We start from the raw sequence: 15824 nt of genomic DNA on the forward strand, positions 1-15824 counted from the left end.
GGGACTACAATTCCCATCATCCCTGATCACTGGTCCTGTTAGCTAGGGATGATGGGAGTTGTAGTCCCAAAACAGCTGGAGGACCAAGTTTGGCCATGCCTGGAACTGGAGTCAGTCACATCCTTCAGTGACACCCCCCCCTCAATACCATCACTGTGATCAGCACAGGGAATGTTTTCATAGCATGTATGTAGCCCAGAGTTGAACACAAACTGCAAAATTATTTGTGGCGATGTGCGGCAAAATTATTTTCACATCAGCATTTATCCATAGCAGGAAAATGGAAGATGGCAATGGTCACGGGTAGATAAGAAACAAGAAAGATAATACTTGAAAGTGCTGTTTTTAACGTACATGTTCTCTGTTTCCCAAACCACATAAACTGATGTATAGAAGTTCTCCATTATGGCACCTATAGCGTGATTCTCTACAGGTTTACTCAGAAGTGAATCCCATTAACTTTGCTGGACTTACTCCCATATAAGCACATATAAGATTGTGGCCTAGTTGTATAAATATTTAAAATTTTGTTTTAAAGCAGACGTGATTACTTACACCTTCGGGATTTTATTTTGGCTTTAATCCTCTTTACATATTTCATTGAAAATTATGATATGCAAAGACCCATGTGCACTTCCTTTCCAATAAATTTACATATTGCTGTATGATTATTATTACTGGCGTGCTGAATGTTCTATTTTCAGCCGGGAAAATGGTACATAGAGACCAAAGTATATTTAAGAAACCATAAATGACCATCAAACCTGCAATCGGAGAAAGTCCAGACCAATTTTTACTTCACTGAAAAATCCAAACCAAATCTAAGCCTATGAGGGAAACTAAGGAATGAAAGTGAATTTGAAATGTACCACAATCATTCTATAAAAGAGAAGATGTAAGATTAATGGAGTCAAGGATTGGAATGATCTCCAGAGACCAAGCTCATAATCTTTGACATGTTTTGACACATGTATAGCAGAGGAAAATGAATTTTAAGGATGAGTAAGAAAGGAACACTTTTCAGAGCTGGTGCTTAATTAGTGCCTCATCCTGGAAGTTGCTCAACACCTCTTGATATATACATAGTAATCTGAAATTGAATGAATTTCAGTGGGAGTTTGATTGTGTATTCATTAGCACGGAAGAAGCACTCAGCACCTTACAGAATCCGACCATTTGGTAATTAAAGTAATGGTACAGCCAGAGTTAGAGAAAGGCTGCATGGGATGCTATAAAATATATTGCAGTTCCCAACAGATATGAGACATACTCTCTGTCCTTCTTCGCAACATCCCATTAACTTCCAAAGGACATTCAGTCCAGTGAGGACGGAGGGGCGGTTAAAGACATCACAATTGTGATGATGACTTGTTTGTGACAAGCGGAAAAAAGAACAGGCTGAGGGGTGGCTGCAAGAGGCTGCCAGTAAGGAATGAGAGTTGACTATCATCTTGTCAGGCTAAGCAGCCTGAGGCTTTCTGGGAGCTAGGCTGTCACCTGGTCCTTGTGACACGAGATCCCTGTTGAAAATAGTAGGCCTCCTTGTTTTCAAGTAGAATTACCAGCAGTTTTGCCTTGCTTCAATACACTCCACTGTGACTGGTCACTGTTCTTTCCTCTCTCTGGTTTCTGAATGGACTTCTCCTTCCAGTTAACAAATCTGCATACACTGCTCCTTGAGGTTACCCATTAGGGATGTTCATATGTTACACTCAAAGAGGGTACAATCTATGCTCCTGTGTGGACAAAAAGTTGGGCTGCATACTCATAAAGTTATTCCCATGTAACGTTCTGTGAGTCAATAGTCTACATATTTGAGTACACAATAGTTGAGCTGTAGGCATTAAGTGTACCCTCTTTCGCACAAACATTGTACAATGCAGACACAGCTAATGCCTGTGTTTAGTATAATGTGTGAACAAGCCCAGTGTGTTCCTCCTTCACTTGCTGGCTGCACAAACCTTTCCCACTCATTTCCCTGAGCTCTGCTAATCCCCCTAGCCATTTTTCTCTGCTCACTTGCCAAGCCTGTCTGAAGCAGCTGGCTTTTCCAATGTATCCCTCTGTCAGCATCTTCCTCATGCCCCAATAAAACATCCACAAGTTTTTAAAATGTCCTTTGAATAATCCTCTCTGCAGTGGTACAGTGAGTCATTTAATCTGATTTCCAGCCTCGTCCCAATCATTTCCAAATGTTAGGATGCCACCTACAGCATGCTTTTACATTAAGTGCCATGCACAGAACATCTAGCTTAATAAAACGTTCAGTGCTAAACCACCATGACATGTAAAAAATTATGTGCTTCCTGACTTGCACATATTTTGCTGTTGCCAGCTTTTTCAGAGACACCTGCTGTCACTTGGTGGTTTTGGGGAGTGGGGGGAGTTCAGTACAGATGGTTGATTGTTTATAACAATAACTTTCAAGATTTCTAAATTGTGCTGCCAAGATTTTTACCATGGCTCAGCTGCTTCTATAGCTGTGGTGCCAAACATGTTTGTTTGTTTGTTTGTTTTTGTTTTGTTTTTTGAGTCTCAGAAGAAGCAAGAACACCAGTTCCTAGCTACAGCCCAGCAAACAAAGTGGTGGGTAGCTTCTGAGACTCTCAGAGGAAGTCAAGAAAACTGCTTTCAATGTTTCTTTGAAGTTCTTTAAAGGAGCTGGTCATGTTTGATGGCCACCTAACGCAGAGATGGGGAACCTGTGGCCCTTCAGATATTGTTGAACAACAGCTCCCATGATCCCCAACCATTGGCTATGGTGTCTGGCACTCATGGGACACAAACAACATCTTGAGAACTACAGGTGCCATTGTGGGAAAGGTTTGTCCTTTGAGGCCTATGTTGGCACGGTCTTCTTCAACAAATGCTTTTTTTCTTCTTGCTCATTTTGCACTTTAATTTCATTTATTCAACAAGATTTACTGTATATACTTCTTACTATAAAGCACACTTAAGTGGTTGACATAAAGTACAATAAAAATACTCCTAAGGAATTATCTATAGGATCAGCTAAGTAGAGATAACAAAATTATCAAAATAAAGGTGAGATTAACAGTTTCAAAAACATATATATGGATTAGTCACATTGCTAGGTAGGGGTCCCTAAACAAAGGGTTGTAGCCAATATAGTGCTAAGCTAAAGGCATTTTGTGGTACAGGTGACTCCCCACTTATGTGGGGGTTATGTTCTGGGCCCTGCATGCATAAGTGAAATGGACCTAAGTGGGAACTTGTTTTCCATTTCTCCCATCCTCCACTTTCATTTGGAAGGGTAGGAGCAGAACAAGGGCGATCTAAGGGGCAGCGGAGACCTCCTCCCTCCTCCCTTGCCCTCAAACTTGCCAGGAAGGGCAGGGAAGCTGAGCCTGCTGCAAGGAACCGATTCCCACCCATCAGCTGTTGAGTGTGGTGGCATTTTTTCAAGCCAGTGTTGGGCCCTGCAAGGCTTTTAAAACTTCTTTTCACTTCTTCAACCTCTAAAGCAGAAGGAGTGTTTAGGGAGGCTTTTAATGTTTAATAGATTATTGCATTTTAATGTTCTGTTGGAAGCCGCCCAGGGTATAAATTATTATTATTATTATTATTATTATTATTATTATTATTATTATTATTATTATTTTCTCCCACCACCTCTGCTACCCCAGAAAGGGAGGCCATAATCCTTGGCACGACCCTGTCAAAATTTTCAGCTCTCCGGCAGGAGACTGGAACAGATACAGTGGTACCTTGAGTTAAGAACTTAATTCGTTCTGGAGGTCCGTTCTTAACCTGAAACTGTTCTTAACCTGAAGCACCACTTTAGCTCATGGAACCTCCCGCTGCTGCTGCGCGGCCAGAGCACGATTTCTGTTCTTATCCCGAAGCGAAGTTCTTCACCTGAAGCGTCTGTAACTTGAAGCATCTGTAACCTGAGGTACTACTATATAAACCCAATACCTGAGCCAAAATTCACCTACATCTGGAATCAATAAAAGTTGTGGCCATTTCTAAGCCAGATCAATGTCTGCCTGAGTTTGTTCATTACACCTTAGATATAATTACTGCATGGGGAGGTGGCTCTGCGACTGTGACTGCAAGGTATAAGCAGGCTGCTGTCAACTTTTTTTTTGCAGCAGTGGGTTTCTGCTAGCACAACTGTTACATTGGATTCCTGTGTTTCACAACATTAGAACTGCCCTATGTTCTTGCACAAGAGCCCTTGCAATAATGCACAGAGAATGTGTTAGATGCAGCCCAAAGTCTCCCATAAACACAGCCCCAATAAGCACCTTTACACCATGCAGAAGCCGTCAAAGCCCAGTATTAGGATATAGATTAATTTAATGTGCAGCACTTAAAATATATAGCTGACAAAACAAGATGTTCCTATGTTATCTGCTTTGTGATAAAAATAGAGTTGAAAGCCACATTCACTGAATAGGATCAGCCTACAGAATTCTAGCGCCCGTGTTCATGCTATTCATATCCGAAAGCAACGCTCTTATCACCGGGGCTGTGACTAAACAAAAGACTGGAGGTCAACTTTCTAGAATACCGGCACTTGAATAGCAAAAATCTTTCGGGCGCATTAGCTATTCTTTAAAATATCACTTCTAAGTGCAAATCATATGACTGCTAATAATCTGCATTGTTTCAGATCCATTTTTATCATCACAGAGTGGATCATAGACTAATGCTAAGTACTATTTAGCACACAGCAGAGGAGCCACATTAAAGCTTTCAGCAGTGTGAAGATCAAAAAGAAAATCTGAAGAAAGGAGTGGGAGGAAAAAGCAAACTCTTCCCAAACCTGTCTGTAGAAGTACATAGCAAGGTATACCAAGAAATAAAAATAGGATCCCTACAGAGTTATGTAAATTGCTGTTCTATAAATATGTTCTTGGTATCAAAGGATTTGCTCATTATTAAACTTGTCTTATGTTTACTTGCCTATTGCTAGACTGAGGAGCTGTTAATTGCAGTATGTGTCCTTATCCTTGACCTTCCTGTTAACCACATTTTTAATAGAATGGATTAAGGGGATTGTGCTTTCTATTTTTCCATGAATTAGATTATTGTTAATTCATAATGGGTTTGCATCATCTACAGATTCTACAGGGTGCCTTCATCCACCTCCCTCAGTGTGGGTTAAAACTAAGCTCAAGTAGCTCCTGCAAAACCATCAGGATTTTTTATTTATTTTTTACATAGTCCTCAGATGACTGCAAGGAATTGTGAGATATTTGGAATGCAGTGAAATAATCCTCTGCATAATCCATTTTATCTGCTTTTGTTCTCGTCTAGCGATTGATTAAAGTCTTGATCCAATACTCATGTCCAAAAAGACCCACAGGTATTCAGGGTTTCTTCCCCCCCTCCCATCTGTTGAAGACCATTTCATAGGTTCTCTAATAGCACATTCCTATGCATGTTCCCCGCTATACAGAGAGATGATCATGCAAAGCTTTCTTTGTGACAATAAAGCCCCCAAACATTTTCAGGAGAAGGCATCTAACCAGCAGTGTTTCAAAGCACCACTCAGGACTCTTTGCAAGCGCTGCATGGTGTTTTGAAGTCCTGACCATCATCGCCTGACGTCTTTGTTACACCTGTCAAATTTGATCTGTGAGGGCTAGGGGAGAATAAAGATCTGGCCCGCTAGTCAGATCAGGCTCCACTCCTCAGGCCTATAGGATCAATTCTCATGCAAAGGCAGCTTTGTAATCCTTCCAAGAGCATCTAATTTGACCCTAACTAAATCCACCCAATATGTAGAAATCTGGAAAGGGGTAATACGAGTTCTTCCTTTTTCCTATAATGTGCAACTATTTCTCATAGTATCTTTCTACAGTCCCATGAATGTATCCTTTTAGTTGATTATTTTTATTACAAGGTAACATTCTCTCAATGGTAAGTCTTGGTCTAATGTCTCATCCATTGTGTGATTTTTTTGCAATGTATTACAACCAATATTCCTTCTGAGGGGGTAAATATTCAGAGTCTATTATCCCAGAATCATATAAAACCCTTTGTATACTTCATTGCATGGATAACAACGCAAGGGACATAAGAAAAGCCCTGATGGATTGGGCAGTGGCCCACCTAGTCTAGCATCCTGTTCTCACAGTGGCCAACCATATCTTCATGAGAAGCCCACAAGCAGGATCTGAAGGCAGCAGCACCTCCTTCAGTCTCCAGCAACCATTATTCAGAAGCATTTTGCTTCAATAGGAGCATAGCATCTAGATCAAGGGAAGTAATATGACCACTATATTCTGCTCTGGTCAGACCTCACCTGGAATACTGTGTCCAGTTCTGGGCACCACAGTTCAAGAAGGATACTGACAAGCTGGAATGTGTCCAGAAGAGGGCAACCAAAATGGTCAAAGGCCTGGAAACAATGCCTTATGAGGAATGGCTTAGGGAGCTGGGTATGTTTAGCCTGGAGAAGAGAAGGTTAAGGGGTGATATGATAGCAATGTTTAAATATATAAAAGGATGTCATATAGAGGAGGGTGAAAGGTTGTTTTCTGCTGCTCCAGAGAAGCGGACACAGAGCAATGGATTCAAACTACAAGAAAGAAGATTCCACCTAAACATTAGGAAGAACTTCCTGACAGTGAAAGCTGTTCGGCAGTGGAATTTGCTACCAAGGAGTGTGGTGGAGTCTCCTTCTTTGGAGGTCTTTAAGCAGAGACTTGACAGCCATCTGTCAGGAATGCTTTGATGGTGTTTCCTGCTTGGCAGGGGGTTGGACTGGATGGCTCTTGTGGTCTCTTCCAACTCTATGATTCTACGATTCAATTGTGGAGGCCATGTATAGCCATCCTAGCTAGCAGCCATTGATAGCTTTGTTCTCTATTAATTTGTCTAATCCTTTTTTAAAAGCCATTTGAGTTGATGGTCATCTCAGCTTCTTGTAGGAGTGAAATCCATACTTTAATTACATGCTGTGTGAATATGTACTTTTTAATCTGTCCTCAGTCTTCCAACACTCAGCTTCACGAGTTCAGCCCACAAGTTCCAGTGTTCTGAGAGGAGAAAAGCTTTACTTGTGGGTGACCTTTGGCCAGTAGCTGCCTCTCAGCCTAACCTGCCTCACAGGATAGTTGTGATAATAAAATGGGGAGGCAGAGAACCATGTAAGCCATCGTGAGTTCCTTGTGGAAAGGTGCAGTATAAAAGTTTCTAATAAATAAAACATAATCTCTGTGCATTTGGCAAGGTTCCTGGTCAGGTGTAGAAAGCCTATGCACACAGAAGTTGTCTGCACATAGGCTATATTCAACCTGTGGAAGCTGAGGGGCAGAATATCCATTCCACCTCGATATATTTAAGGCTATGTGATTTTTGAAGGTGAAAGCATGTTTAAACCATTGTGACCTAGTCCTTCCCCTAGGTCTGCACATCTCATTTCAAGACATTTTAAGGGATCGTCAAATTGACAGCTGCAGGCCTTATTAATGGGTTAAGAAACACATAATAAAAATGAAATTACATCTTCCCTCTGCACTGCTACTTATCTCATACAATTTTAAGCTCAAACAGGGTCTCTCAAGATTCAAAACAAAACAAATGTTCTTTTAAAACCAGATAAGCTAAATTATTATATATGATGTGGTTCAGCTCTAAATCACTAATAACTCTCAGAGTAGGAGATTAAAGGACAAAAATATAACCTAATTATGAAGGATTTGCAGTGGGGAGCTGAATTATTCCTGTGCTGAAGGCCAGAGAGCCTTGAATAGTTCCTTACACTCAGATGTATTGACCAGCATAATGACCAGAAATGTTAATTAGGACTTACATGTAATCATGTCCCATTTTGGCTGCTGACTGGAAATAAATTGAGTAACACAGACTTTTTAATTGCATGTATTTTGTATGCGAGTAACAGAGAATGGATAATTATGAGTAGGCAAACTTGCAGTTCAAGTCAAAACCTAAAATCTGCGAGGGGAAAAGGCCAAATTCATTGCAAGCAAATTGAATTGTGCAATTATAGCTCGGTTGAGACAATGAACCATGCTCAATAAAAACATGGAGGGGAGGGAACAGGTTCACACTTATTGGCCCACCCCTGACCACCTCATGTTCAGTCAAACTGCTGAACAAAACCTCTGAGTATACAACTTGTAGACTCTGCTCAGAGATTTGGGTGACATGTCGTGGCTATGGGCAGGGCCACTAAGTACAATTCTGCCACAATCTTCCTGAACATGGTTTATTATCTGAATGTGGGGGCCACAATAATGAGCCCCACATGATTTCTGATGTAATAATGTTGGTTGAATTATTCTGGCTGATAAATAGCTAACTGGCTTGTAGAGCAGACTCAACCTTTAGTCCTCTCCCAAGAAGAAGTAGAATATACCCAACCTAAAATGCATCACAAAAACTTTGAGCAGCAGTAGGGAATCTCTGTGAGCCAAAATTGGGCCCGTCAGGCTACCCCATTTGGTCCGTGGTAGTTTTACATTGAATATGCTAAAAGCATTTACTCAACAAAAAGGATGTAAGTAATAATGAAGCATAAAAACAAATCATCAGAGATAAAGCTCACATGTAAAGTACCTAGGAAAAAGAAAAGCCCCCCCCCCTGCCAAAATGCTACCACTTTTGGTGCTAGGCAAACCTACTTGGAAATATAATTATATAAACTGGGCAGCACCCCCAGTAAGGGCCCTTTGCCCAATTGCAACCTACTAGATCTGTGATAGTGGGGGCATCTGAACGAGGGTCTCCAAAAATGACCTCATTGCAAAGGCTCTAAACAGGAAACACACATGATTCATCAGGTCTCCTGGTAGGCAAGCCTTGAGGGTCTTTAAAAAGGTGAGCATCAGCACTTTGAATTGGCTTAAGAAACAGACCAGGAGCCAGAGCAGGTATTTTACCATCATTGTGCTCTCAACTCTTGTTTCTAGTTAGTACTCGTACAACAGTATTATGTACTAATTGAAGTTTCTGAACCATATTCAAAGGCAGCCCACAAATAACATATTGCAGTAGCCTTACCATGATACCACAAGAGCATGAATGACTGAGGCTAAGCTGGATCTGTGTGGCAAGATACTGCACATAAATGATTTGTCCAATAGACACAGTCATGGACAATTTAAAGAAGCCTCCCTTAGATAGCTATTCCATGCTTATTGGTCCTAAATTAATTCTGACTTGGTATTGTGGCTTGACAAGAAGCTGTCTTGCATCAGATGGGGATATGCATCCATTTAGCCCAGTATTTGCTATAGCAGAAGCATCTCTCCAAGGTCACAGGCAGCAAAAGGTTTTTCACATCAACTGCTCCTTGCTTTTTTAACCGGACATGCATTGTATAGAAACTGGCGTATTCTGTCTGGAACTGGAATAGTCTGTCTGCTCTACCATTAGGTTATGTTCCCTCTCCTAACAGGGATTATTGGGATGTTGGTTGTATGTGACACAGAAAGTCAAGCTGTTAAGCTCACCACAGAAAATGGCAACTTAGCAGAGTTGTTTTACTAGGCCAACACCGACATACACCACTAGGCACAGATGCTACACGTAATCTTCTCTCTCTGAACCCAGAGAGGGTTTTGTGCTTCAAAGTCCTTGTTGTGTTAAAGTCTACAGCCAAGTGCTAAGTTCAGTTGCTTCAAAGTCCTGCAACTGATAGAGCTCTCTGAGTTCTGAAGTCTGGTAATTTTCCAACTACATCCTCCAACGATCTCTTCAAAATGTCTTCACTCGAATCTACAGTTGCAACAGACTGAAGGAATTGTTGAATGTTATCTTCTACCACAACCCACACAGTATGCTGTAACCTCAGCCCTTTTATACACAGTTGCTGCTCAGTAACATAGATAAGAGAGTCACAATATGCCTGCAGGTGCATTGTGGGGAGTAAGTCATCAATACTGACTCATAGAGAATTAACCTATTAACAGCACCCCTTAATATGGTAGACTAGTGTTGACTGCCTTCACAAAAAATTTACAAAATCTATTATAAGAGCAAGTGGGGAAAAACTTTTTTTTAATGCACATGGAATACAAATGTGCACATTTATTCTGCATCCCCTATAAAGAGAATTTTGGATATCATAGGATACCCAAATTATCATAGGAGCTGAAAATGCAAATAAAAATGTACAAATATGTGCAGATTAATTTATACCTACTACCTGACCACCAAAAGCCATGACAAATCCCCTGATTTGTTCGTAGCCAAAAGACTTTCAGTCCAAGAAAATAAAATGCATTTAAGTCCCATTTGAACCTAAGTTTCATCACCACTAACTTTAAATAAATGTAAACTTTTCCTTTTTATTATAATTTTTTATTTACAACTTTGTCAGTCAGAAATATGCTTCTGCAGTGGGGGGCAAGAAAACAGTCTTGATCTTGGAAACGTTAAAACCCATGAAAGAATCCTTGTCGGCAACTTTTGCTCCACACTTTCCCACACACCAGTTGCTGTCTCTGCAATGTTCATAGCTGCTGCACTTGCAACCATGTCGATATGAAGCTTGCCTGACTTTGAGATTTCACATAAGGTTTTTCGTACATCCACAGTATGCAAAAAAAATGGAAAAAATGAGAGAATTTCAATTGCTTTTATGAACTGCAACATGTATATTTATAAGCAAGCTTTAAGTTACACTTGTGAAAGGAATACTGAAATAAACTAAGTATGCTACTTGAGTTTGCTGATTTCTTAGCCATCAGCAGGGAAGCTGTAAAATGTATCTAGTTGAACCAAGTTCTCAAGGGCAAATTGCACTTTCAAGCTGCAGAGATGTAATGCCATTGATTTGCACCAGCATAAGAGAGGATGATATTTGTCCCCAAGAAGCGTTCTCCCCCAAGAAGCTGTTAGTGCTGTAACCTTGCAAAGTGGCTTGTTTTCTCCATAATAAGCATGCCTTTGAAAAGTAAAAATGGAACTCAGGTGAGTAAACAGAGTAAGCTGACTTTGCTTAGCTTCATCAATGAAATGTAAACCAGAAGTGACTTCATTACATCTACAGAGAATCTGTCACAAAGAAAATGGGCCCATAATCAACTCCTGATTGGCAAGATGTGAAGACCAATGCCTTGCTTTACATGGTGGCAGGTAGTTGTGCTATTTCAGATTCTATGAGGGCCACTAACCGCTGGCTCTTAGATATGTCCACAGTTCAAATTTGAAAACTATGTTACAAACATTTTCAGAGCAATTCTATGTATGTCTGCTAAGTAAATAGCCCCACTGATGTCACTGGGGCTTACTTCCAGGTAAGAGTGTATAGCAAGAATGGGGGACCTTTTTCAGCCCAAAGGTGACATTCCCTTCTGTAAAATCTTCTGAGGGCCACATGTCCGTGATGGGCAGGGGCAGAGGCAAAAGTGGGAGCAATGAATGTGAGTTTGACCTTTGTACAGTGGACTAGTTTCTATAGACTCTCAGACACACCTCTGTATCCTCCATCTGTGCAATGAAACATTGCGTATCGAGGACCTCAATCCACCCCCCATTGACTTGACACAGGAGACAGATTTTTGGTTTGGGTTTTTGGCAAATAATTTAGGGCCACAACTTTATTTAAATACAAATTCGGTGAGTGGTTGCGTAGGCATTGGTTCAGACTACTGTCACACCGGGACAGAGGCTGGCCTAGAACCAGCGATTGGGAGAATGCGACTGAGGAGAGTTAAGGACGGGGGGGCAGCAACGCGTCCCTCTTCCTCAATGGTCCCGGGGACTCGGCTTATGGCCCTAACCCCTACCGGGGGCATCGGACAAAGCACAAGAGTCGCCGGATTCCTTTACCGGAATTCCCAGCATCAACATGATTCTGGATGGGCAGCGCCCAATCCAGCAATCCACACAGGAACCAATGCCTAACCGCCAACCTTACAAGTTGTGACAAGTTGCTACTGCAGTAGGCAAAACCAAAAGGCACAGCCAATCGGCCAGATGGACAAATTCCTACTGGGCCCCTGCTACAACGCAGACGACCCCATGACAGGCAGAGCAAAGTCAACGCAGAGGCCTAAGAAAAAAGGGTGGGCGGGACGGGTGATCAGCAGCCGAAGCCAAGAGAAGGAACGCCCTACGTGCTGAGGCTTAAATAGGACGCTAAGCTGTCCATCACAAGTTGCAACATTAACTTTTGCCCAGCAACTCCTAACTGACCATTAGCTACTAAGGCCGGCTACCGGCCCCACCCCCACAGGAAGGGAATGTGTCTTGCCAGGTCCCGATCGCAACACGTGCTCTTACTCATGGTAGAACCCGATTTGCGTATCGAGGACCTCAATCCACCCCCCATTGACTTGACACAGGAGACAGATTTTTGGTTTGGGTTTTTGGCAAATAATTTAGGGCCACAACTTTATTTAAATACAAATTCGGTGAGTGGTTGCGTAGGCATTGGTTCAGACTACTGTCACACCGGGACAGAGGCTGGCCTAGAACCAGCGATTGGGAGAATGCGACTGAGGAGAGTTAAGGACGGGGGGGCAGCAACGCGTCCCTCTTCCTCAATGGTCCCGGGGACTCGGCTTATGGCCCTAACCCCTACCGGGGGCATCGGACAAAGCACAAGAGTCGCCGGATTCCTTTACCGGAATTCCCAGCATCAACATGATTCTGGATGGGCAGCGCCCAATCCAGCAATCCACACAGGAACCAATGCCTAACCGCCACCAGAGCCAACTGGCTCCCGCCAAAACCACTCACCCTGCAAGCCAAACCCTAATACCACAAGCTATCGCCCCCAGCCATAAGTCATTCCCATCAGGGGACAAGTGAACTCCATCCCTTCGAAACAGGGAGGTGGCAAGGAAGGTGATGCCGGGGTGCGGAATATCAGTACCCCCCAAGGCTCGCACTGTATTCACTGCAACGCCATTAATTCGTCTCCTCGCATTATTGACCGCTGCCATGGATCGAGCTCCCCGCCAGGAAGCTCGCTGCAGCAAATGTGACCAGATAAGCATTGTGTTGGGCAGGCTGGCCCCCCAAAATTTTCAAATCTCTACGAATCCAGAAGCGCAAAGCGCGACAACCAGTTCGGGGCAAGTCATTCTCCCCCAATTGAATCACAAGATATCCGGGGGACCCACCCAAAAAACCCGGTTTTTAACCAGAGGGACAAGCTCATCCCACAGCATGCCCCGTTTGCCCAACCAAGTAACTCTCAAATTTGGGAAAAGTTCAAGAGTAGCACCAAGCCCCAATTCCCATGCCTTGGCGCTGGCCCAGTGCACGATGCTGTGCCCGACAATCCAAATGCAGCTGGGCTCGGGACCTGAAAGCAGAAAACAGGCAGTATCAATTCAGGAATCAAGACCGAAGTCTCACAAACCCCTTATGAGCAGCGGGCTTCCACCTTCCCAGTCCCAACATTCCATCTGCCGGCAAACCCCAAAGCGCCACCGTCCTGGCGGGCCAATTGGGAAGTGTGAGGGGGGTAATTACCAGCCGAAGAGCCCTAGGCCACTATGGCCTTGCTCATGACCCTGGCAAACTGACACTGGGCAAGGAAGGGCGTTTACATGCACTAAAGTGTGCCCTATCCTAGCGTTCTCAAAGCCCAAATCTTAAACCGTGTCCTTCAACGGGCCAGGGCCTGGCTTCCCCTCTGCCTACGGCCGGATATAGGGCCCCCATTCCAAGAGAGCTGTAATAGAAATTGCAGTGGACTGAGTCTGGATGATATTAGGGCCCGTCCGAACCAGAGCAGGCGAGCCAAGGACTGCAACGCCTGCTCAGAGAATGGGGGCAAGTCCCTCCAAATAGGCAAGACTGCCAGCGAAAGGTTAAGAAGTCACTCCGGAGCTGCTCAAAGCCTAAAGTGGCAGAGGGAATGGAAGCTACTCCTCATAATAAATAATTGTCGCTAAATTGCCACAAGGGTTCCAGAAAATTCCGGCTCCAACTAGGCGACCAGAGCCTGGGACCTGGAGGTCCCCGTCTGAAATATGGGAGAGGGCAACATCGAAACCTCAGATGAACCCGTAAGAACATGAGCAGCAAACACCATTTAAACCTTAAGCAGTGCAGCTGACAATGTGTAAAAAAAAAAAAAAAAAAAAAAAAGAGGGCAAAACTCCACAGTAATGTGAGGGCCATTTGCCAGGTCCCCACTGCCTGGTCGCCATACCAAGTACAATTCCAACTGTCGCTGGACTCCTCAATCCAGATGGGCACAGTTACTGCAAAGGGGAAAACTCAAGCAGGTTAGGTCACACGATTGCCTTGCTACACCGGACTCGGGGCCATGGCGTTGAACAGCTGCCGCCCCTGCATTAAAACCCTAAGCAATTCCGGTAGCATCAGAATGCACCTAAGACAATGTGCAGGTTCACGAATCCTGCCATGGTGAACACTAATGCAGTCGCTTGGAGGTTGTAACCTCCGCCTAAGATCCGTCTGCAGCTTACTTGGAAGCGGGCAGGGAAACGCCTGTGCAACTGCTTTGCCTGCAAAAGTAATTAGATGACCTGTCAACAGGACACACGGCTCCTCAATGAAGGAATAAAGGTGCCCAATAACTAAGCCGTGTTGTCCCATGATCCCGTGAGAATAATAATCATATTAACAGGTTACCCGGGTGCACGAGGTTAACCAGACTCAATCTCCAAGACCGATCAAAGGAGGTACTCAAGGTCTCGAATGCTGCACAGGCTATCTGCGGCCCAAGGCGACTCCTTATCAATAAGATAGGCTCCTTCCGCATAGCTTTGCAAGCATGCCAGCACCTATACTGCTGCCCCACCAAAAGGTGCTCCCGTCATGGCGAATCGCCCCTTGGGCCGAGGTACCTGGAAGAGGCCGTTGAAGGAGAAGAAGAGACTCCCTAGCTCCTTTTGGCTGGCTTTCTGGAACGTCTTTTGTGGCAGCGCTTCCCGCCTGAAGATGCTTGTAACGGCACTGGCAGGCTGACCTCAGCAGAGGACTCAGGCGCAGGATCCTGCAGCAAAGTACCTGGGAGAGACTGAGGAAAGGAAACGGGTGAGATACCAACCCCAGAAGAAGGCCCAGGAAAGGACTGAGAAGACCTCCCAGCCCGGGAGGGGGCCTTTTGCTGCCCCCTCCTCCTAGCTGCCCGCTGAGTTGATAGATAGATGTTTATTCGGCATTTGCGCCCATCTTACAATACAAAACAGAACAAACAGAACAAACAAAGGAGAAACAAATAAAACAACGGCACCGTACAAGCCGCAAATAAAAACACAACTCACAAGGACCAATATTAACATTTCCATAAAAGCATATCTCAGAGAAATTTTTAAAAAGTTAAAAATTTAAGCATAAAACTAAAATCAGTGACTAATTTCGTTTTGGAAAACATATTTGTAATTTCATTAATCAGCTAACATCCCATTTCGTCTCTTATACGCAATAACAGCTGTTAGGAGTCTAGCAACCTGTAGGGTTATGTAAGGGTCCACATCTTGAAGAACCCAAGCAAGACATAGGTCAACTGGCTTATCTGCAATAGACTGAATTATCGGATTTAATATACTGGCACGGATCGAACTGTACATAGGGCAATTGAACCTTACATGCTGTAGAGATTCAATTGATTTATTTTCACAGGCACACATGGGGGAAACTTGGCCCTTAGTAAATCTGTGACTCAGCACGTTTGATGGGAAAGCATTAAACCTAGCTTTAATGAAGGCGTATCGATGAGAAGCAACCGTGAGAGATGTTAAATAAGATGGAACTTGGTAAATAGGGGTAATGCCAATATTTAACGGTGAACAAACTCCCCCACCAGTTAAGAGATTTTGATATAGCTCCACATCTTCCAGACTTTGATTTATGCACCTTTTTGCCGCTGTAAGATCCAATTTGAGCAATTCAGA

The sequence above is a fragment of the Lacerta agilis genome, chromosome 4, assembly GCF_009819535.1.
Source record: "Lacerta agilis isolate rLacAgi1 chromosome 4, rLacAgi1.pri, whole genome shotgun sequence".
Taxonomy (NCBI): Eukaryota; Metazoa; Chordata; class Lepidosauria; order Squamata; family Lacertidae; genus Lacerta; species Lacerta agilis.